At 48.1% G+C, this 24,284-nt stretch overlaps 1 protein-coding gene across 7 annotated transcripts in view; it reads right to left on the bottom strand.

The window, feature by feature from the left end:
* PSD3 (pleckstrin and Sec7 domain containing 3) overlaps window positions 1-24,284 on the bottom strand; it is a 575,456-nt gene that overhangs the window by 475,063 nt on the left and 76,109 nt on the right. The window contains exon 1 of one of the 7 annotated variants that reach the window (XM_043893688.1): window positions 14,440-14,454. The exons of the other annotated variants lie outside the window; for them this stretch is intronic. The gene's annotated coding sequence lies outside the window, so the exon portion shown is untranslated. Of the gene's footprint in view, window positions 1-14,439; window positions 14,455-24,284 lie in introns of those variants that run through there. 7 annotated transcript variants of the gene reach the window in all.

The following is a 24,284-nucleotide window of genomic DNA, read 5'->3' as shown; positions in this document are numbered from 1 at the left end:
GAGAAGGGAATGAAAGTGTCAGTCGCTCAGGCATGTCCGGCTCTTTGTGACCCCATGGACTGTAGCCCCCAGGGTCCTCTGTCCGTGGGGTTCTCCAGGCAAGAATATTGGACTCGGTTGCCACTTCCTTCTCTAGGGGATCTTCTGGCCCCAGGGATCAAACCCTGGTCTCTTGCGGTGCAGGCAGATTCTTTACCGCCACCAGGGAAGGGAAATAATTGCCTTTTTAACACAACTGCCCCGGATGGGCAGGGGCTTCAGGAACCATCAGATGAGAAGTCTCACTTCAACTCCAACCTGCAAATAGAACAATGTCCCAAAGGACTGTGGTGGAGGTGATGACTTCAGGCCACTTCTCTCTTCTGACTTTCTATTTGCAAGCTTTGCCACAGAGATAATTACTGCCAACGTTTCATCCCTAGGTAGTAGGGACTAGACTAGGAGGAGAGTAAACAAAGGCAAACAAATGGCAAACAAAAAAAGGGAGGAGAGTAAACAAGAGTAAACTCTCAATGAAAGTGAAAGAGGAGAGTGAAAAAGCTGGCTTAAAACTCAACATTCAAAAAACAAAGATCATGGCATCTGGTCCCATCACTTCATGGAAAATAGATGGGGAAACAGTGGAAACAGGGACAGACTTTCTTTTCTTGGGCTCCAAAATCACTGCAGATGGTGACTGCAGCCATGAAATTAAAAGACACTCCTTGGAAGGAGAAGGCAATAGCAACCCACTCCAGTACTCTTGCCTGGAAAATCCCATGGACGGAGGAGCCTGGTGGGCTGCCATCTCTGTGGTCACACAGAGTCGGACACGACTGAAGCAACTTAGCAGCAGCAGCAGCACTCCTTGGAAGAAACGCTATGACCAAGCTAGACAGCATATTAAAAAGCAGAGACATTACTTGGCCAACAAAGGTCTGTTTAGTCAAAGCTACGGTTTTTCCAGTAATCATGTATGGATGTGAGAGTTGAACTATCAAGAAAGCTGAGTGCTGAAGAACTGATGCTTTTGAACTGTGGTGTTGGAGAAGACTCTTGAGAGTCCCTTGGACTGCAAGGAGATCCAACCAGTCCATCCTAAAGAAAATCAGTCCTGAATATTCATTGGAAAGACTGATGCTGAAGCTGAAACTCCAATACTTTGGCCACCTGATGCGAAGAACTGACTCTTAGGCAAAGACCCTGATGCTGGGAAAGATTGAAGGCAGGAGGAGAAGGGGACGACAGAGGACGAGATGGTTGGATGGCATCACCGACTCGATGGACATGAGTTTGAGCGAGCTTCAGGAGTTGGTGATGGACAGGGAGGCCTGGCGTGCTGCAGTCCATGGGGTCGTGAAAAGTCGGACACGACTGAGCAATGGAACTTACTGAAACAAAAGGCAGGGCTGCCACTGGGCAAATGACAAGAGAGCTGAGGGATTGACCTGAGGACATGTATAAGTCACTTCCTTAGTACTGGGGGTCCTCTAGGGAGCTGGGGTTGTGTGAGAAATAGGGGCAGATGCCAGAAAAACATGGGTGTGTGCTCTGATGTAAAATAGCACCGGCACTGAGAACATGAGCTTTGGTGCCACGCAGACATTTCTCTGAGCCCATGGTGTGGCTGTGTGACCTTAAGCAAGTTACGTAACCTCTCTGATAATGTGTCCTCTTCTCTAAGATGAGTTAACTATACCCACTTCATAGAGTTGTCGAGAGGATTAAGTGGAAGTATCTGTCAACACCATATTTAGCATACTATCTTACATGGAAAGGTTCCTTGGTAAATGCTAGCAACTCTTAGAATTTATACACACACACTTTTGAGGTCTAAAAAAAAAAAAACCAGGTTGACCCAGTGGAACAATTTGAGCAGTTGCGTGATATCTTTTTTTTAACCTACAATGGCAATCACATACATGTTTGTATGCTTCCTATCTGATGGGTAACAACTGAAGAAGTCACTGGGATGAGAGAAGAGTCGGCGGTGAATCTGGGGTCTGGAGCCCTGATGTGGTCATTTACTAGGTGTGACTCACAGCAAGTTTCTGACCCTCGGTGAACTTACCTGAGCAAAATTAAGTTCTGCCCTTCCTGCATGACAAAACTGTTTTTCAGGTCAAGTGGGATTATCTCTGTAAATGTACTCTGTAAACTCAAAATTAATACTTATTAAGTCTTTAAGTCAGGAAGTGCTATGCTTCGTCGCTCAGTTGTGTCCGACTCTTTGCGACCCCACGGATGACAGCCTGCTTGTTATAACACAGTAGCCTGAATGACAACTCTAAACCACTGTCCCTGATTTCCGTGAAAACTCAGGACTTTTGTCTGAAAGGCTTCTAAGTTGACTTCATATTTCTCCGCCACCACTGACCTTCAAGATTCATAAGGTGTGAATGCAATAACGGATAGTTTAAACTGTACTCTGTTTCGGCTGATGACCTCTTCTCATCACCTCTAGAGAGAAAGAAGATTCCAGAACCTTAGTACAGGCGGAGAGGGGAGTGGGCACTGGGGAGCAATGTCAGGACATCTCTTGCTCCAATCTTGTGATGGCCTTGTGGGGTCGGCAGCTGAGCCCCCTTCCGGAGATGCAGAAAGAGACAGGGGAGGTGGGGCGACTTGCTGAGAGCAAGTTTGGGGCTCAGGAGCAGCAGGAGGTTTCATCTGAGCCCGGCTCCCTAGAGGCTCTAGAGGCTCTCCCCTCTAGACCAGTGGTCAGTCACACAGCGGGCCCAGCCCCTCTGCTCCTCTCTCCAGACCTGGGCTCCTGGAGAGACCCTCTGCCCACGTGTGTTGCCTCTGCTGACCAGAGTCAGAGTGGAACTGAGCAGAGCTCCGTGGGGTCCCCAAGTAGAAAGCCCCCCCACATCGCCTGCCTCTTGTTTGAAGATCTCAAGCCTCCTATATCCCCCTGAGTCACTAGGGAGCAGGCTCAAGCAGCTAACGGGGGCTTCCGAGGTGGCACCAGGGGTGAAGAACCTACGTGCCAACGCAGGAGAGGCAAAAGACACACGTTCAGTGCCTGGGTCGGGAAGACCCCCTGGAGGAGGGCATGGCAACCCACTCCAGTGTTCTTTTCTGGGGAGTCCTATGGACAGAGTAGCCTGGCGGGCTATGGTCCATAAGGTTGCAAAAAGCTGGACATGACTGAAGCGACTTAGCGCACATGCAAGTGGTTGGTGATTAGGACAAGAGAGTCACAGACCTGTGTGTGTGTGTTGCACACTCCTGAGTTGTTTTACACATACTGTAACTGCCGCCAGAAGGAAAAAGCTGGCTCCATGGTGACCAGACCACACCCAGGACACCTGCTGCTCCGTCTTAAACAGTACTGAGTCTGTGACCAGCACAGTTCCGAGAACTGGCCTCAAGAGAATGGGATTAACACTGTTGCTCGTGATCATCTATATTTCTGTGGGCATCAAAGTAACTGTAGCTTGCTCTGCTCATATACATAAGCAGGAGACTAAAATTGTCAGCAAAGAGATGCCACAGACCCATGTTGAAATCTTCCACTCTAAGACCCCAATACCCTTTCTCAGCACGAAGAAGTTACAGACGATGCACCTTTGTCCCTAATCCCTTTGAAATGAAACCATATCTAACAGGGGATTTGTAAGCAGCTTTTTGCAGGAACCTGCCCTCAGCAGGAAACCCCCTTTCTTGTCATTTTAGCAAAGCTTCATTGTAGCTAACTTTCAACCAGGTGCCCCCCATGCTCTGCTCCTCGCCAGTCCAAGCACACTTTCCACATCTTCTGATCACACGATACTTTGCCTAACTTGTTGGTCCTTTCTGTAGATCAAAGAAGTAGAAATGAAGAATAAGTAATTAACAGGTGGCCAGGTTTCTTGCCTAGCTTCCCCTTCAGTAATCTCGTGAACAGACTGTGTGAACAAGGTGGTGCCTAAGGAAAATCACAAGAAGTGGACAAGCCCGCACCCAGTGTGGGATGGTGACAAAGCTGACCCCCCATCTCAGTGATTAACTGAGATCATGCCCCCCTTTTCCCCTTTAAACACTGTCATGGCTGAGCAGAATCTTCAGAGTTGGTCTTGGGACATGAGTCCACCTTCTCTCCCCAGATTGCTGGCTTTTCTGATTAAAGCATTTTTCCTTTCTACCAGCAACTGCCTCTGGGGTATTGATTTTTGACCTGTGAGCCACCAGACCGGAAGCGATGCCGGGAATCTGCACCGAGCCTTCCTGCTCTGGCCACACAAATAAGGCTTTAGGACTTTCCAGGACATTCTGTCTACTGGTTAGAAACACACCTCACTGTCATAGCTTGCTGTCCTCCATTAGTGTAAAGACGCTTGCCTAAAAGTGAGCTTGATGGTGGTGACAGTGAGAGTTACCGTTTAAGGAATGTCTCTTATATGTCTGACGTGGCCGAGGGCAATTTATATATGCGACTTCACATCCTCGGAATAAGGCAAATATTAGACTCTGTCTCAAAGACAGGGACATGAAATCTGCAGAAGTTAAATGACTTTCCCAAAGCAACACAGCAACGGTGGACCTAGGTCTTTCCGGCCCATGCCTGTTTCAAGATGCCACCCTGCCTTCCAACTGGTATATTTAGAGGACAACGTTGTCTTCCACTTTACAGACAAAGACTTGCGATTTGGAGAGGTAAAAAAAGAAAACTTTTCTCATCTCCTCCCTGAGTTCCAGGACACATGGTCCGCTCAACTTCTCCACCCCTTACTTCCTCCAAACCCTCTCCGGAGCCTGTGACTATTTTTTTTTTTCCTCTCCTCCAGAAGCAAGCCAAGCTCTTTTATTTTTTTCTTTTTCAGGAGATGACACCATGTCAGAGTCCCCTTGTGATGACTATTTCTGGAGGAACCAGATGGGACACTTGGGAAATGCTCCGATTAGAAAGAGTTCTTCATTCCAGCCTGCTTCTGTTTCCTTCACTGCCTGCCACCAGGCCCCAGACACACATGGGGTGTGTGTGCTGTGCGGTTCTTTGTATGTTAAGTTGCTGTGTGTCTACCCTGGCATCTGATCACACAGGCTGATGCTTTTGAAGTGAAGGAAAAAGGTCCCGAACAGATCAGAGCCCCGGCCTGAGAAACTTGACCTCTCGGCCCTGTGTTAAGCCCAGACAGCCGTCTGCTCCTTCGGGGTCCTGAGGCTCTTTCTGCCACGGAGTGCTGGGCTGTTAGAGGGGGCCCTTGCAGGGGGCAGAGCCTCTCCCCCGAGGGGCTGGGCAGCGTGGGAGGGGAAGCGAGGCGGAGGAGTGGGTTTGGGGTCTGTGTTCTCTGGGGCCCAGGTCGGAGCCCGAGGCTGGACAGACTTCACCCGGTCTCTCTGACGGTCCCTCGGGGAGGCCGTCCTCACTGGGAGCAGCCTTCACAGAAGCTTGACCCGCTGAGCAGGGATGGCGTCAAGCGCACATTTTGTAAGATCCCGTCGATCCTGGGGCCCCGGGTGCCCAGGGCCTCCATCTGCCGTCCTGTTTGCCCCTCGGGATGCAGAGCTCAGGCCCAGGGAGACGGGTCACCTTGTCTGCTGTCGCCGGCCAGAGGCAAAGCCGGCCCTCAGCCCTCCAGTCCTAACTGCACTCAGGGCCCCGAGGGTACCGGGTGCCTCCCAGACACACCCAGGCTGCACTCCCAGCCACCCCATCGCGTCCTGGCGGTGCCCACCCTGTCCCAGTCAGCTGAGTGTGTACCGGCACCCTGCCCTGTCTCCCAAGACCCCAGGTCTGCACGCTGATGACGTGTGATTGCTGGTGTCTCCAATATCACGTCGATGCCACAGCCAGCGGTTTGCCTGCACCATCCTTGCTTTTCCAGAGTTTCCTCCTGCTGCTCCCCTGTGGGGTCCCCTCAGGCAGGACAAGCTCCCCAAGCCCACCCTGCAAAGCCTCCCCCTGGACCCTGGCCGAGCCCTCCCTTCCCTCTCCTCCCCACCTGTGCAAACCCATCGGCTCCTGGAGTCCCAGCTGGATCCCTCCATCTCTCTGACATCCTGGCCAGACACTGTGGCCATCAGGAACCTTCCCCTTTCTAGCACTTTCAGCCAATTACATGCATTCTGACGCCAGTGGTGGAAGTAAGAAAGAAAAAGACAGGAAAGAAAGACATTTTCAAAAGGCTTTAGAAAACAATTTCTTTTTTCTAACTCCTGACACAGTCTCCAAAGTCATTCAAAATATTTTAATGTTGCCATTCTTCTCCCATAAGTAAAGTAGTAGGCTCAATTGTAAACTAAGATCAGAACTACATATTGGTCATTTTTTAATGGACACAGGCTGTCAAATGTATTGAGATGCTACCAAAATATGACTAATTCAGCAGTGAGTCTGGAAAGCTGTGTGTCTGCTATATTTGCACAGTGAGGCACCGTTTACTTAGAAGTGAAGGAGGCTTTCTCAGGTCTTAAAAGGAACAATTACATCCGTATGATGAGCACCCTCTTTTTACCCTCCAGTAAGAAACAGGGGAGCCTGGTGGGCTGACGTCTATGGGGTCACACAGAGTCGGACACGACTGAAGTGACTTAGCAGCAGCAGCAGCAGCAATGGCCCTGCATGAAGGCTTTGAAGGGAAAACACAGTGATCCTCTAGTCCCTAGTTCCTTTTCGAAAGGATAGGATGATCCAGAAGTCAAGGACCAGGGACCTGGATTAGTGTTAAACAGAACCTCTGCTCCACAAAAGGGCAGCAAGTGATCAGTCAATGACTTGGGGAGAAGTTTAGAGTCTAGTGAGGCTGGATAATACTGGGGATCTTTACTTATTCAGAACAGACTCCCTGCCTAGTCTCAGGATTTCCCAGCTTCTGCCATACTTCTTGATGAGCGCTTCAGGCTGAAGGAAAGACCCCACCCTCACCGGATGCAGGCCAAGGCTCTGGTTTGGAGACAGTGATGACAGGAAAAGGCCGTGTACCAGTCTGCTATGCTTGCCTGACTCTTTACCAGGAGCACGGCTGTGAGGATTTAACTCCTGCGTGTAAAAATTTACAATGTTTTATATTTCTAGATGTTTAACTTCAGAACATTACTGAACATATTTTACTGTAGGGTGTTAACGAAATAATTACCGTGTTAGGACCACGGAGGAGAACTCGAATCCTGATGCTTTCTTTCAAGGTAATAAGACAGATCGATTGAACAACTGCTGTGTCTAACATCAGTGGCACACACATTGATGCCAGGAAGTGGCATTAAGATCCTTGTTTTAACAGATGCTACCACGCGTCTGTCTCCTGCGTGCCAGGAACCACAGAGGTGAGTCTGCACCATCAATGCCCAAAGCAGCTTAGACCCCGTGGGGTGCGAGCTACCCAGGCAAGTAAGTGTCCTTAGAGGTGGAGAAGCCGAAAGGCCCCAGGGCTCAGGAGAAGGCACTTCACATCAGAGCAGGGAGACTCAATGGAAGATGGACTTTGGGGGCTGAATGTTTGTGTCTCGCCAAGATTCACGTGGGAACCTCGGCCCAGTGGGATGGAGTTTGGAGGTGGGAATTTGGGAGGTGATCAGGTCACAAGGGTGGAGCCCTTTGGTGGGATCAGTGTCCTCACGAGAAGAGGTCAGAGGGCAGTTCACACTCTTCCTGCCACATGAGGACACACCCAGGAAGCGGGCTCTCTCCAGACACCAAGTTGGCTGCACCTTGAGCTTGCGTTTCCCAGCCTCCAGAGCTCCGAGAGACACTTTACTGTTGTCAGTAAGCCACCCAGTTTACAGTACTTGGTGACAGGAGCCTGAGCGGAGGTGAAATGGGATGTCACTATAACAAATGCCTGAAAATGTGGAAGCAGCTTTGAAGCTGGGCAATAAAGGAACTTCTAAAGGCAATTCTGGTGAGGGTTCAGGGGGGAAAGGAGAGCTTAGAGAAAGCTTCCAGCTCCTTTAGTGTTGTCCAGTCACCGAGTCGTGTCCGACTCTGCGACCCCACGAACTGCAGCACGCCAGGCCTCCCTGTCCATCACTGTCTCCTGGAGTTGGGAGATATTGCTCAAACTCATGTCCATTGAGTCGGTGAAGCCATCCCACAATCTCATCCTCTGTTGCTCCCTTCTCCTCCCGTATCTGCTTCTGAATATGCTGTCTAGGTTTGTCATAGATTTTCTTCCAAGGAGCAAATGTCTTTTAATTTCATTGGTACCATCATTGTCCACAGTGATGTTCCATGTTCCATGTTTTCCCCGTCTATTTGCCATGAAGTGATGGACCAGATGCCATAAAGTTTTCTGAATATTGAGTTTTAAGCCAGCTTTTTCACTCTCCTCTTTCACCCTTATTAAGAGGCTCTTTAGTTCCTCTTCACTCTCTGCCATTAGAGTGGTATCATCTGCATATCTGAGGTTGTTGATATTTCTGCCCACAATCTTGATTCCAGCTTGAGCTTCATCCAGCCCTGCATTTCTCATGATGTACTCTGCATATAAGTTAAATAAGCAGGGTGACAGTACACAGCCTTGACGGACTCCTTTCCCAATTTGGAACCAGTCCGTTGTTCACATCCATCTCCTTAGAGTTTACATAAATAATCATATGTATGTATACCGTCAGCAGAAATATGGATGGAACAGGCCATTCTGGCAAGGTCTCAGACACAAATGGAAAGAGTTATTGGACAATGGAGAATAGGCAATCTTTGTTACAAGTCGACAAAGAAGTTGGTTGAATTGTGTTATTGCCCCAGTGTTTTCTGGGAAGTAGGACATGTGAGTGATGATATTGGATATTTAGCTGAGGAGGTTTCTAAGTGAATTGTTGCAGTAGCAACTTGGCTCCTTCTGACTTTTTATAGTAAAATGGGAGTGAGAAGAGAAAAATGGCTTGAAGATAGAATTACTAAGCATAAAGGAACTAGAATTCAAAGATTAACAGTGCCAACAGTATTCTGGAATCTACCTATTATAATCTTTTAAATTTCATTAAGTTTCTGCAAGCGTGAAGAGAGGTAGTGCAATGCTAGGAACAAGGAGTTCTAAGCAAAGGCCGATACTCTGTTATTCAGAAGATTTCAAGGGCATTTATGACAGCATCAAACATCTTAACAGTTGACAGACAACTGGATGGATGCTTATGGGATAGAAGAGCAAACAGTTCTTTTGAAGCTTCTTTATGGGCTGCTGCTCCACACAGCTTGTGCGTTCCTAGTTCCCCCACCATGATCCGGGATCAAACCCATGCCTGCCACAGTGGAAGCTCAGAGCCCTGTCCACTGGACAGCCAGGGAATCCCCTAGTTTCCTATTTTAATAAATATTTTATAAACCAAAAAAAGAGAAAAAAATCTCATTTTACAAAAAAAAAATGAGAGAGTGTTTGGAAGAGAACACAGGCTGTGGCCAGGCAGTTGTTTGGTAAGTGGGTTAGTAAGAGTGTGAACTGCATGTCAGAAGCAAAACAGTGAACCTGAACGGACACGTCCCCAAAGAGGGCACACAGATGCCCGACAGGTTCATGGAAAGATGCTCCACATCACCAATCATCAGAAAAACGCAAATCAGAACCACAGTGAGACGTCACCTCGCACCTGCTGGAGTAGTTACCCTCTAAGAGTCTACAAATAACAAATGCTGGCAGGGATGCGGAGAAAACAGGGAGCCCTCCCGCACAGCTGGTGGGAACATGAATTGGTGCAGCCGCTATGGCAGACAGTCTGGAGATTTCTCAAACATTAAAACCAGAGCTACTCAATGATCCCGTCATTCCACTTTGGGGTACACAAGCAAGGAAAATGAGAGCACTTATTTGAAAAGATACACACACCCCAATGTTCATAACAGCGCTATTTACAACGAGCAAGATACGGAAGCAACCTGTGTCCATTGACAGATGAATGGAAAAAGAAGATGTGGTGTATACACACACACACACACACACACACACAATGGGCTGTTACTCAGCCATAAAAAAGAATGAAAATTTCCCATTTGCAACCACATGGATAGACGTAGAGAGCATTATGCTTAGTGAAATAAATCAGAGGAAGACATGACTGTATGTGGAATCTAAAAAATAGAACACATGGATGTATGTAACAAAAGAGAAACAGACTCACAGACTTCCAGAACAAACTAGTGGTTACCAGTGGGAGGAGATGGGGGTAAGGGACCAAGAGACACAAACAACGGAGTATAAAATAGCTAAGATAAGAGCCAGCGAGGAACCCCAGGGTGTGGAGGGCACACAGCCCTGCCAAGCGGGCAGGTGTGGACGATGCGGGCCTGCAGGTCTGCTTTGCCTTCGTCTGGAGGACCAGGCAGAATCAGCAGCCTCGACTGCGTACATGTGGATTTGCTTCTCACACACGCTCTCTGCCTTTCAGGAGGAGTTCTTGCAACAGCAGAAAAAAGGCCTGATTTATCTTGAGAGGCCACATCAAGTACGAGAAGAGTGAGGGGTAGAGAGCAGAAAGAAGCAGTTAAAAGTGTAACTGTCTGGAAACAGAATGCTTTTCATTAGGTTGGTGCAGCTGCCCAAATAATGGAATGTTTATTCCATTTAACACACATAGGCATTAAGACCTTTTCAAAACTTTGCTTCACTTATCTCTCTCTGGTCATTGGGGGAGAGGAAAAGGTCCCTGCATAGGAAGCAACTTGGAAGACGCCAGGAAGGCCTAATTGGCCTGAAAGTTATACTTGTCAGAGTGACAAAGACCCCAGAGAGGTACCCACATGGATTCATTTCTCTGGGTTAGTCGTCGCCTTGGGGTGGGGGGTGGGGGTATCTTCTCCGTTAAAACACGAATCACTCTGGGAGGGACAAACCCTCCATCCCCTGGTGTCTCAGGCACGAGAGGCTTTCTTAAGCTGCATCCATGGGACGGTCCATGGGTACCAGCTGGGGCGGGGGGGCAAGCTCTCTGCCAGGGAGCTCCGGGCAAGCCAAGGACACGGGCAGCTGAGAGAGAGGTTTCATGAGCTCCGTGATTCCAGCTGCAGTTGGAGGCTCTTCCCTTCGTCACTTTCTTCTTTTAAAATAGTGAATATGATGTAAAAAAAAAAAAAAAAGATGTTTCATCCTTTCCAGCTCTCTGTTATTACAAACATTTGCTTCTAAAAGAAACACGTTCATGTGTGCACTCACATGACTGCGCTTTTTGTTTGTATTTCATTTAGCGAGAAGGGGGAAGAAAAGCCATTTAAGACTAAAATATTCCAGCCAAGGGGAAAATTGGGAACAGCAGCTGCTGTGAGAAGGACGTGCGCACCGGATACAAAGGAGCTTCCCTCCATCGGAAGACTCTGTGCTCTGTCTTCCACGTCAGCAGAGCCGCCGCGGTGCTGGCAGGGCCGCGTTGGGCGAGGAGCTTCCTGAGTTGTGATGGAAGCGGCTCCTGGGGTCCGAGGGTTTCCAGCCCAGGGAGCCACCCCACTGCAATAGGAACCCCCCACCACCACCACCGCCCTGACGAGGGATCCTGGGCGAGCCCCTGGGTTTTGTGATCCCGGTTTTCTCATCTGTAAAATGATGGCAGGAGAGATGTCTCCGGTGCAGAACAGAAGCAAGGACTAAGTGAGATGCTATGTCAGGAAGCTGTGGGTAGGGTGGATCGTGCTGGGGACCGAGGTGTAGACGGCTCCACTCGAGGTCACAGCACAGCCCTGGCAGCCATCTCGCCAGCGTGAGTCTCACACCAGCCTTAACGCAGAAGAGGAGGGCCAGCAATGGTCTTTGCCGTCAGCAAAACACACCCCCAGAAACCCTGAGGCCGGCAGTGTGCAGCGCAAGGACTGTGTGCAGTCAGGGCGGAGATGAGCCTCAGGGGGCTGGGCTCCCTGGTGAGGCGGCAGAGGGGGTTGACCCTGCAGGGTTTCACATGCCCGTTGGGGAGCTTGGGTTTTTATTCCCTAGCTCAACCTTTTATCTATTGTGTTCAGTGTAATGTTAACAAACCCATGGTTTAAAGTTTTGAATGTAGGTTTTAAAGCTTCGATTGTCCAGCCAGTTCAAAATGAAAGAGGAAATCCTGTTTCTTTGCTGCAGGACTTGTCAGAGCCTTTACTATGCGAGGGCTTCCCTCGGAGTTCAGTCAGTAAAGAATCGGCCTGCACTGCCTGAGACCCGGGTTCGATCCCTGGGTCAGGGAAGATCCCCTGGAGAGAGAAATGGCAACCCACTCCAGTATTCTTGCTTGGGAAATCTCATGGACAGAGGAGGCTGGTGGGCGGCAGTCCAGGGGGTCGCAAAGAGTCGGGCACAACTGAGTGACTAACACTTGCTATATGAAGGTGCTTCGTGAATCTTCAGTAAGGGCTGGCACTCTGCCGTATGTCTTCATCCTCTGACCCTGCCCTCCCTGGAAAGTCCACTGTCCAGGGTTTCCATTTTCTAGCTCCACGCACTGGGAGATGCGGCCACCTTTGGAAAGCTGGCACTGGGTTCTCTGCATGTCTGTGCTTGTAATCGTTACTGGGCTTTGCCAGCTTTTCCTGGCCCTCTGTTCGCTGACTGCCGTCCAAACTTTCCCTTCTCGTGGGCCCCGCTTCTTAGTGAACGAGCGTCCAAAAGGACGAGGTCAGGCCGGGCCGGCCTTCAGCTGCGTCCTGACACGTCCACGCCTGCAGACTCCTTCCTAGTTAGTTCTAGGGAGGTCGTTCCTCTTTCCTCTCTTGGTCCAGCTGGTAAAGAATCCCCCTGCAATGCAGGAGACCCCGGTCCGATTCCTGGGTCAGGAAGATCCCACACCAGTATTCTTGGGCTTCCCTTGTGGCTCAGCTGGTCAAGAATCTGCCTGCAATGTGGGAGACCTGGGTTCGATCCCTGGGTTGGGAAGATCCCCTGGAGAAGGGAAAGGCCCCCACTCCAGTCTTCTGGCCTGGAGAATTCCACGGACTTTAGCCCATGGGGTTACAAAGAGTCAGACACGACTGAGCGACTTTCACATTCCTCTTTCCTAGGGCGGGGGCAACACAGCAGTCTCAGGAGAGGAAAGAACCTTCGCAGGATGGAAGTTGCCCATCCCGGGTCCTGGAGTCAGAGGGGGCAGAGGTCTGGCTCAAACCCGCTGCCACCCAGACACCCCAGAAGGTGGTCCTAGGCCGAGTGCCTGGCAGAGGCCTATCCTTGTACAGTGTTTAGACCCGCACAGAATCATCCAGACTTATCGTGAAATCGTGACTATGTGTTGGTAGAGATCAGTCATGTTTCTTTTACTAGAACTCCTTTGTTCCTTTTCTCTTCACTACCGTTCCTTCACAGAAACCACTCCAGTCCTAGAACTACCAGGGATTCATACAACGCCTTCTCTACTAACAAAACAAAAGCTAATTTATTCAGCTGCCTTTCACAAGAGCTCCATCACTTTTGTTCTTTCTCCAGCACTTTCTCCGGTTCACGCCATGCTGGGAATGCCCGGGAAATGAGGAGAGGACCCGCTCCGTCTCACCCTGGAGGTGGGCTCCTGACGCCCCCCTTGCGGCAGGCCACAAGCCCTTCTGTGGGCACCTCGTCCTGCACCATGCCACGTAGAACCGCACCCTCCGGGCGCATTGGCTTCTCTGCACCTTTTTGGATTTAGAGACAACTCAGGAATAAAATAGCCATCGAAAGCCCTTTGCCAGAGGCGGCCTCTTGGCTTTGATTCAGCTCAACTGTCCACTGCTTATTTCTCTTGTATTTAGAGTAACGCTGTTCCTGGCCTCTTTCTTTTTCCAGGTACTTTGGGTAGAATTAGTTTCTGTTTATTTGTTTTTAAGTACATCTTTAAAATCTGTATGGCTGTTTTTGACATTTTCAAAACTCATAGCTGCTTTAATCACTTTTTCCGGGCACTATTTCAATCCAGATACTTTGAAGGAACTGGAGTGTAGAGCTGGTACACACATGTCCTGAATAAGAGCCCTTGTTTTCCAAGTTTAAAGCGATCTGATTTGGAAGGAGTGAGAGGTTGTCTGTGTTTAAAAATAGCCAGCCGAATATGGGAGGCTTTTTCCAATTACTGTGGAAAGATACTTTCAGGCCCCATTAGCCCCCAGACCACAGGCTACATATGTTTTACAGCTTGTGGGCATAAATATATTCTGAGATAATTTGGGACAGTTGTTCAAAGACTAATCATTTGAACATGACAAATCCATGGCTGAACTATTTGATCAAGCCAAATACTGTTAATTCTTAATGATGAATATAGTTAATTACTATATATGTTAGTTCAACCATCTATTTGCATAGTCCATTTACATTTTTAAAGAATATTTGCGTAAATGTGATTGTTCAGTCTCTAAGTCATGTCTGACTCTTTGCAACCCCATGGATTGCAGCACACTAGGCTTCCCTGTTCTTCATTATCTCCCAGAGTTTGCTCAAACTCAAGTCCACTGAGTCGGTGATGCCATCCAACCATCTCATCCTCTGTTACCCTCTTCTCCTCCTGCCTTCAATCCTTCCCAGCATCAGGGTCTTTTCCAATGAGTTGGCTGTTCACATCAGGTGGCCAAAGTTTTGGAGCTTTAGCACCAGTCCTTCCAATGAATACCTAGGATTGATTTCCTTTAGGGTTGACTGGTTTGAGCTCCTTGCAGTCCTAGGGACTCTCAAGAATCTTCTCCAACACCAGAAAATTCTTCAGCACTCAGCCTTCCTTGGGCTTCCCAGGTGGCGCTAGTGGTAAAGAACCCACCTGTCAATGCAGAAAACACAAGAGACACAGGTTCTATCCTTGGGTTGGGAAGATGCCCTGGAGGAGGAAATGGCAACTCACTTCAGTATTCTTCCCCAGAGAATCCCGTGGACAGAGGAGCCTGGTGGTCTATAACCCATAGCGTCACAAAGAGTCAGACACGACTAAAGCAATTTAGCACACACACACAGCCTTCTTTATGGTCCAGCTCTCACATCCGTACATGACTCCTGGAAAAACCACAGCTTTGACTATATGGATCTTTGTTGGCAAAGTGATGTCTCTGCTTTTTAAAACGCTGTCTAGTTTTGTTATAGCTTTTCTTCCAAGGAGCAAGTGTCTTTTCATTTCGTGGCTGCAGTCACCATCTGCAAGGATTTTGGAGCCCAGGAAAATAAAATCTGTCACTATTTCCGTTTTTTCCCCATCTATTTGTCATGAAGTGATATGTGTGTGTATATATACACATATTTTTTTTTTCAAAGAATATGCTTCCCTGATGGCTCAGATGGGAAAGAATCCACCTTCACTGCAGGAGACCCAGGTTCGATTCCTGTGTTGGGAAGATCCCCTGGAGAAGGGAATGGCTACCTACTCCAGTATTCTTACCTAATAATCCCATGGACAGAGGAGCCTGGGAGGCTACAGCTCACAGGGTTGCAAAGAGTCAGACACATCTGAGCGACTAACAGATTCAGTCTCATTCAAAGAATGTATGTGTATATAAATAGACAATATATAACCTATGAGTATGTATTTACATCTTTATCTGAGTTACTTTTCCTTGCCAGCAGCTGTCCCGCAGTCCCTTTCTAATTTAACCCACCCCTTCCACTGCTGCTGGGGATCCCTGCCCACGGCCCATGCGTGGAGCTGTGACAGAGGGGCTCCCGCACAGGTAAACGGGGACCAGAACAGTGGAGTATGAGGCTGACTCCAAGCAGGAAGTGAGAGACTCATGAGGCTATCCACGGACAGGGAGGAAGTGGGGATCAGTGACGCGTGAGTCCTGATAAGACCGGATGCCCTCTAGGAGGGATGCTTGAACTGCACAGCTCGAAGGACGGGGATGGTCTGGGGGCTGAAGGCTGGCCCTTGAGCTTTCGAGGGGGTGCAGCATCTGGGGCACAGCTGTTGGGAGTGAGGGGGCTGCAGGAGAAGAAAGAAAATATCATTTGAGACATGGACGTGAAGACAATGAGGTGCCGGGGAACCTAGACGGCCTCCCAGGAGATATCAAAGCCATAGAGAGGATGGAGTTTGGAGTGGAAGGAAGCCCAGGACTGAGAGATGATGGAACAGGGTGGGGGGTGGGGGTGCAAGTCACAGGAACAGTGGGGTCAGACCGGAAAATGGGCACAGCGGTGCGGACATGGCAAACCAGGCCAAGGCCCAGCCCTGACCCCCAGCAGCCCTGATTAGGAGGGATGCCGAGGAAAAGGAGACCTTGGGTGCTAGGGGCGGGGTGTCTCAGAGAATCTCCCGGTCTCAGGGGAGAGGCCGAAGCAGACGGCAGGGACTTGGCAGGGACTGTAGAGACAGCTGTGGGTGATGCTCACGGGAAGGGGGACGGGACACGGGCCCGGGCACACGGGCACAGCCACGAGCTGCTGGCCGCTTCGAGGATGGGCTTCAGACCCGACAGCCCGAGGCCCCAGGGGCTCCAGCACGCTCCAGCTGCCCCGGGCCCTCCACCTCCGCCCGCCACCCCCAGTGCCCCGACGCGAGAGGCCCTGCTTCAGGCCCATCAACGCCTGACGCAAAAGCCGCTGTTCCTGCAGAATCCTGCAAGACGCTTCCGATCAGAAGAAGCTGCTCCGGCTTCTGGCTTTATGTCAGGGGAAGGAGATGCGGAATTCGAAATGGAGTGTTTCAAAACAATTTCCCCTGCTTAGCAGAAAAGCGCTTTTTTCTCCCCCGTGCACTTCTCTGCAGACATCTTCAAGGGGACCCTGCATTTCTCAGGCCCACCGCACTTCCCTTCCAGGGAAGGAAATGTGTTTTCTGTTGCCCAGGATGGGGGTTCCAGGCTGAGGGAGCGCTGGGCCCCCTCGAGGCTTTGGTGAAGGAGAGCTGAGGACTTATGAGGGGAACAGGGCGGGTGGGCCGTAGGGGGAACCCGGGGAAAGGATGGGGGTCTGCTCAGAGAGCTCAGACCCCTGCATCCACCCTGCGGCCTGGAGCCGCTCTCAGAGAACATGGGGATTAGGATGGGCAGGGCCCTCCTGAGGGGCATCAACCGTCTGGACCGGAGCCGGCACCTGTCCAACAGGATGCAGGTGCTGGGACCACCCCGTCCGTGGTCCCCAGGAGGGGCCTGGCACGTGTGTGGCAGGGGCTCGTGTAGGTTTCCCCGAATGAAGGAAACATCCGGTGAGGCATGGGGGCCGGGGGGTAGGTCTCATCCTCGGCCCCCTACTCCTGAAGATTCTGCGGCATAACAAGGTTAGGCTGGTAGCCATGTGTTTACTTAAACGGTAACTGACTAGGGACAAACTCCAGGCTCTGCCTCCGCAGGGCCCAGCGTCACTGCACCTGTTTTCACTCAGCTCCGCGGGCTTCCCCGAACAAAGAGGCTGAGGTTAGGTCAGAAAAGAAAGGCAGAATTTTATGATTAAAGGAAAATGATCTGTATTAAAATGATCCTTTCTGTAAAGAGCCCATTTTCTGTTAAGCATCCGTTTTGGTTGCTTAAACAAAAGGCCTCTGAAAGACTGTCTCCTTGTGTGAACCCTGCGGGAACCACAGGGTAAGACGTGGTGGGCGCGAGTGTGGACAGGACCCAGAGGAGGTCTGCAGATGAACGTGTTTGCAGAGGCAGGTTGGGATTATGAGTAACCAACCACCGCCCCCCCGCCCCTGACTTTTTTTCAGTATTTAATTTATTATTTTTATGTTGCCTTTTCGATAGATGCCTAGGAAAATCTCAACTGTACAGTGAGACGACAACTAATAGCGTTTGTTGAACTGCTATTAAAAAGAGTCACAAGTATCTGTTCCTCTGTCGATGGACTTCTAGGTTGCTGCCGTGTCCTGGCTAGTGTAAACAGTGGTAGAACGGTGGTGGGGGGCCTCAAGAGGGAGGGGATACAAATTATGACTGATTTGCGCTGATGTGCGGCAGAGACCATCACAACATCGTAAAGCAATTATGCGTGCACGCAAGCTAAGTCGCTCAGTCGTGTCCAACTCTGTGTGACCCCATGGACTGTAGCCCACCAGGCTCCTCTGTCCATGGGATTCTCCAGGCAAGAATACTGGAGTCAGTTGCCATGCCCTCCTCAAAGCAGTTATCCTCCAATTTATAAAAAAGAAGAAAAAAAAAAAAAAGAATCACAGGTAAACAATCTTTTCTTGTCTCTATTCCCAGAAGACAGGGAGATAGTTCTTAAGGTAGGAGCAGCATCGGAGGGCCTCCCCCCCAACACTGGAGGCATTCCCCTGGGGATGCAAAGCCCTGGGTGTCAGCTGGGGACTCTAGAAGTTCAACGCCACTGTGGCAGGTGGCTTTTGTGACTTTGTTCGTGGGTGTGCAATGGTGTGGGAGGCCGAGAGGCGAGTGAGGAGCAGGGCTGGAGGCGGGAGGGGACCGCGTTACACATGACGTTAGCTCCACGTCCTCCTCATCAAACTAGAGCCGTCACCAGCCCCTCCCTGCCCAGCTCTCATCATCTGTCACCCCGACACCTCCAGCTGGCAGTCCCGGAGCGCCTCCTGATGAAGGCAGGTGACGACATCCACATCTTTCAGAGCGGGGACTCAATTAGACTTGCTGCCGTAGGCGGGGGCCCCAAGTCAGAGTGAGCCCCGAGTCCTCACGTGTGGGAAGGTGAGTGAAGGGAAGCCTGACTGAATTCACAGCGGCTCTTGGGAGGTGGGACAGTGGTTCCCTTTGGGCTGCATGGGGAGCACCTGGGAGGGGCCAGAAGGACTTCTGAGGGCCACAGGCAGGCTCTCCTGCCTGGCCTGGGTGTTCCCTGGGCAGGTCCAGCTTGTGGGAATACCCTGAGCTATAAAGCTCTTCTGATGTGTCCACTCTTGTGTGTAGATCATCAGTCAATAAAGCAGAAGGAAAGAAGAGCAGGAGGGAGGAGAGAAGAGAGGAAGGGAGGAAAGAAGGGAGGGAGAAAGGGAGAGCAATTTAAACCAAGCGGGTGCTTCGACCTAGTCAGCAGGCAGCCATGGGGATGCCAGCAGCTCTGCTGGGACAGGACAGGACAGTAGCCTTCCTGTAGCAAGGCTAATGGCGGAGGGCAGGTGAGCTGGGATGAGGCTGAAGCCAGAAATTGGGGGAAGGGTTACAGGCTGGGGCTGTGGCTTAGGTTAGATGGGTGGGGATAGGAAGAGGGTGGGGGGCCCGTGTCAAGGTAAGCCGTACATTCCTGAACCCAGGTACAGCACACGCTGTGGGCTGCTTTCATAAGCCAGCATTGCACATCGCGTTGCACAACGTTCAAACGCGCTTGCTTTAAATAGTCCTCATGATGCTTGCCGTTATCAGCTGCGCAGGGCCCAGGACAGCCCACTCAGGCGAGCCCATCCGTGGCTGAGCTCCAGAGCTCTGGCCTGGCCAGCCTCTGTTCTCAGATGTATTCCTTTATCAGGAGGGCCCGAGGGACTCTAGCAGGGCCCAGCAGTGTGATTGGCAGCTTGAACCTAGTTTTTTCTTGCTGTTGTTCTGCTTTGATCCGGTTTGGTTTTCATTATCTCATGATAACATTGTTGTCAAATGATTACCCTGCCAGACAAAACTATCAAGACCAGTTCACAAGATTGATTTAATGGCGGCATACTTGAGATTGAAGAGAATATTGCTTTCCAGAGTATATAATGAAGGTTTTAAAGACTGAAGAGATCAAGCTTGTTCTATGGAAAAATAATATGAAGGAGGTTTAGCCAGGGTCCTTAGTAGAATTTAGATTTATGCAAATCTTCAGTGTCCCATAATCCAAAATTAACAAACTCAGAATGACACAAATTTGTCAAAATGTAATGCAAACTAAACATCTTAATGCATCTTTCTAGAATTCAACAGAATGTTGACATCTAAATTCACATTATGCACCGCGTTTAATTTCTGCATGATGAACCGACAGGCAGGAATAGATGAGTTGCTGACACTGACTTTTTTCCAACTCCCAGGAAGAAAACAAAGGTTTGCAGTCAGAGATAAGGGGGGAGTTCAGCTGGTCCATTAGCTTTTGTAAATCCATAATTATACACACAAGTGATTTGTATGTGTTGCACTAACTGTATTATCATTATTTAGCTTTGCTGCAATGCCAGTCATTGAAACATAACCTAATTTTATTAAGTTCCTCAAAGCCTGGGAGGACCTTAGTTAACAAGCCAGTCTTCTACTCATTAGCATCGACTATGTTTATTTATTTGGATATTTCTTGGCCTCCTGCCCCCAAGTTAACACCCCTTCGTTTCATAATCCATACTGTCATCCTGCCCTCTTGACCCAGAAGAGAGGCAGATGAATGGGAGCATTGATGCCAGCCTGACGGCGTCTGCAAACAGGCAAGAGGCCTGAATGCCTAGTCGGCTGGCTCTGATTTCTTGGGACACAAAGAAGAGAGGAGGAGAAAGGACTCACGCAAGCGTTCAAGGCGAGTGTGGACTCACACTGAGCAGTGCTCGCTAAAGTGATAAAACGGCGCTTGGCGCACCAGCAGGCCTGCACAGAGGACGCTCACTGTTGTCTCTTGTGCTGGTATTTTGAGCTCCTCTGCTTCAGTCTCTACGCCATTTTGAGACTCTGTCCAAAGGCCTGGTGCTGTTCAGTCGCTCAGTCGTGTCCACCTCTTTGTGACCCCATGGACTGCAGCACGCCAGGCCTCCCTGTCTTTCACCATCTCCCAGAGCTTGCTCAGACTCATGTCCATCGAGTCGGTGATGCCATCCAACCATCTCGTCCTCTGTCGCCCCCTTCTCCTCCTGCCCTCAGTCTTTCCCAGCATCAGGTTCTTTTCCTGTGAGTCCAAAAGGCCTGGTATCCCCTCTCTAACTTCCAACCAGCTGAGCAGCATTTTTCCCGCTTCAAAAAGAACAGGAAGAGTCAGATAAGATGATGGTGCTCACCGAGGATGCCGAAAAGAAGGCAGGGCTTCAGCCTGCATGAGGGACCACAAGATCTGAGCGGCCTGGGCAAGAGGAACATGGGTTCCCCAAATCTAGACATGTTCACCAGACACATGGATTCTGAAGTCGTTGTTGTTGTTTTTTTAATCGTTATTTATTTGGATACCTCGTGTCTTCACTGGATCATGTGAGATCTTTCACTCGTGGCCCCCCCACCCCGAGTGCACAGGCTTAGTTGCTTCGGGGCGTGCGAGATCTTAGCTCCCCTACCAGGGATCAAACCCACATCCACTGCATCGGAAGACAGATTCTTAACCACTGCTCCACCAGGGAAGTCTCAATTCTGAAGTTTAATGATCAAGCAACAAATAAATTGAATTTTTACTTCCCCGAGTTGGTTTCTTACTTATAAAGTTAACTACTAGAAAGGCCGTGCAGGAAATGTAATTGAATTATAAAAAGGTCAAAATAGTTATGAAATTATATTATACAAACTACATAAAACCTCAGGAAATTATGGTGGTGTAATTTTAAAAAGAAAAAAACAGAATTAAAATTAAATGCATATCACAAATACAGTAATATAAAAATATAGGAGCTTGGGATGAAAGATAGAGTCATAAAACTGAAAATAATTGTGGTTAAGATTTTGGGTAGTGTTTTTTTGTTTATTCAAAAAATTATTGAATATTGTATTGCTTTAAATTAGAGTTTATCTGTTATATCCTTGTCTATTCTTATACATCATCTTTTCAGTGTTCTTGCGTTTTAGGCTAGGCATGTCTCATACATAACATATACTTGGAATTTTTCCTCTTCCCCTGTCTTTGGTTTACTTTGGTTTTAACTTGTAGGATGATAGCATTTATATTCATTGTGATTATTGATATATTTAGACTTGTTAATACCATCTTATGTTGTTATTTTGGTCTTACTTTTTCTATGCCTCACTTTCCCCATTCCTTGCCTTTTAAAAAAGACTAACAAAACTTTTATTTATTTGTCTTTGTTATCCTCTTTTTTTCTTCTTCTGGTTTGGAAGCTAAATATTCTATTACTGTTTTTGTCAATGATCTTTCTTGAGTAAACAGACTCACTGTAGTCAATATCTTACTCTCACCCTGCAAATATAAGAATTTTGGAGTGCTTTATTCCACAATTTTTATTAAAAATTGCATGTTTTCTAATTTATTTTCCTGCCATTCTTTCCTGTGTCTCCGATTCTCCTTCTGGGATCACTTTCCTTGATCTTGGAGTAGATTCTTTAGAAGTTTCTTTTGTAAAGATCTGCTCCTGGGAACACTGGACCTTTATTTCAAGGGCTGTTATTTCACTCTTAGTCTTAAAACAGTTCTTCTATGTTTTTTTTTCAGCAAGTGGTGATATCACCCCACGTTCTGGCTTCCCTTTTGCGTGTTGAAGCCTCTTCTCTACGCTTAGCTGTCATTCCTCTCTGAGAGCCTGCCTCTTCTCTTTAGCTGCTTATCAGGTCTCCTCTTTGTTTAGATATTTTATAGTTCGCTATGGCGTGCCCAAATAATTTTGATTTTATTTGTCCTGTTCGGTAAGTCTTCTCTTATTAGAACCCCCTTTCTTCCCAGTCATCACCTCTTTCTGTTCTCTCCCCCGGGACTCTGCCTGTCCTCTTTCTGCCCTCCACAACCTCTGTCTCTTTCCCACGGTTTTCTTGTTTTCAATCAAATATGCTCCTTCCAACTACTGTTCACACACTGTGTAATCTGTCTATTGAGTTTTCAATTTCAACAATTATAGTTTTCACTTTTTAAAAGTTCTATTACAAACCAATGCCACATTGAGATACCACCTCACACTGGTCAGAACGGCCATCATCAAAAAGGCTCCAAACAATAAATGTTAGAGAGGATGTGGTGGAAAGGGAACCCTCCTACCCTGTTGGTGCGGATGTAAATTGGTGCAGCCACCATGGAGAACATCCAGAAAAACATCTACTTCTACTTCATTGACTACGCTAAAGACTTTGTGTGGATCACAACAAACTATGGAAAATTCTTAAAAAGATAGGACTACCAGACCACCTTTCCTGTCTTCTGAGAAAACTGTATGCAGGTCAAGAAACAACAGTTAGAATTGGACATGAAACAACGGACTGGTTCCAAATCAGGAAAGGAGTATGTCAAGGCTGTATATAGTCACCCTGCTTATTTAACTTACACGCAGAGATGCAAAATGCTGGACTGGATAAATCACAAGCTGGAATCAAGACTGCCAGGAAAATATCAATAACCTCAGATATGCAGATGATACCACCCTTATGGCAGAAAGTGAAGAGGAACTGAAGAGTTTCTTGATGAAGATGAAAAAGGAGAGTGAAAAAGCTGGCCTAAAACTTAACATTCAAAAAACGAATATCATGGCATCTGGTCCCATCACTTCATGGCAAATAGATGGGGAAACAATGGAAATGGTGACAGACTTTATTTTCTTGGGCTCCAAAATCACTGCAGATGGTGACTGCAGTCATGAAATTAAAAGACACTTGCTCCTTGAAAGAAAAGCAATGACAAACCTAGACATCAAATTAAAAAGCAGAGACATTATTTTGCTGACAAAAGTCCATGTAGTCAAAGCTGTGGTTTTTCCAGTAGTCTTGCGTTAATGTGAGAGTTGGACCATAAAGAAGGCTGAGCACCAAGGAATTGATGCTTTTGAACTGTAGTGTTGGAGAAGACTTGAGAATCTCTCGGACTGCAAGGAGATCCAACCAGTCCATCCTAAAGGAAATCAGCCCTTAATATCCAATGGCAGGACTGATGCTGAAGCTGAAGCTTTGATACTTTAGCCACCTGATGTGAAGAGATGACTCATCAGAAAAGACCCTGATGCTGGGAAAGATTGAAGGCAGGAGGAGAAGCGGACGACAGAGGATGAGATGGTTGGATGGCATCATCAACTCGATGAACTTGAGTTTGAATAAACTCTGGGAGTTGGTGATGGACAGGGAAGCCTGGCATGTTGCGATTCATGGGGCTGCAAAGAGTTGGACACGACTGAGTGACTGAACAACTATGGAGAAAAATATGGAGGCTTAAACTGAAAAAAGAGCTACTATATGATCAAGCAATCCCACTCCTGGGCATATTACTTGGAAAAGGCAAAAACTCTCATTCAGAAAGATACATGCACCCCAATGTTCATAGCAGGACTATTAACAATAGCCAAGACATGGAAGCAACCTAAGTGTCCATCAATAGATGAATGGATAAAAAGATGACATATATATATATGTGTGTGTATATACCATACAATATTATCATCCATAAAAAGAATGAAATAATGCTATCTGCAGCAACAAGAATGGACCTAGACATTATCATACTAAGTCAGATAAAGACAAATATCACACAATATCACTTATATGTGGAATCTTAAAAAAAAATTGATACAAATGAATTCATTTACAAAACAGAAACAAACTCAGAGACATAGAAAATTTATGGTTACTAAAGGGGAAAGGTAGAAGGAGGGATAAATTAGGAAATTATGAGTAGCAGATACATACTACTATATGTAAAACAGATAAACAGGGACCTATTGTATAGCACAGGAAATTATATTTAATACCTTGTAATAAC

This window comes from Cervus elaphus, chromosome 32 (genome assembly GCF_910594005.1).
Source record: "Cervus elaphus chromosome 32, mCerEla1.1, whole genome shotgun sequence".
Classification (NCBI taxonomy): Eukaryota; Metazoa; Chordata; class Mammalia; order Artiodactyla; family Cervidae; genus Cervus; species Cervus elaphus.
This window is presented reverse-complemented; position numbering and strand designations above follow the sequence as displayed.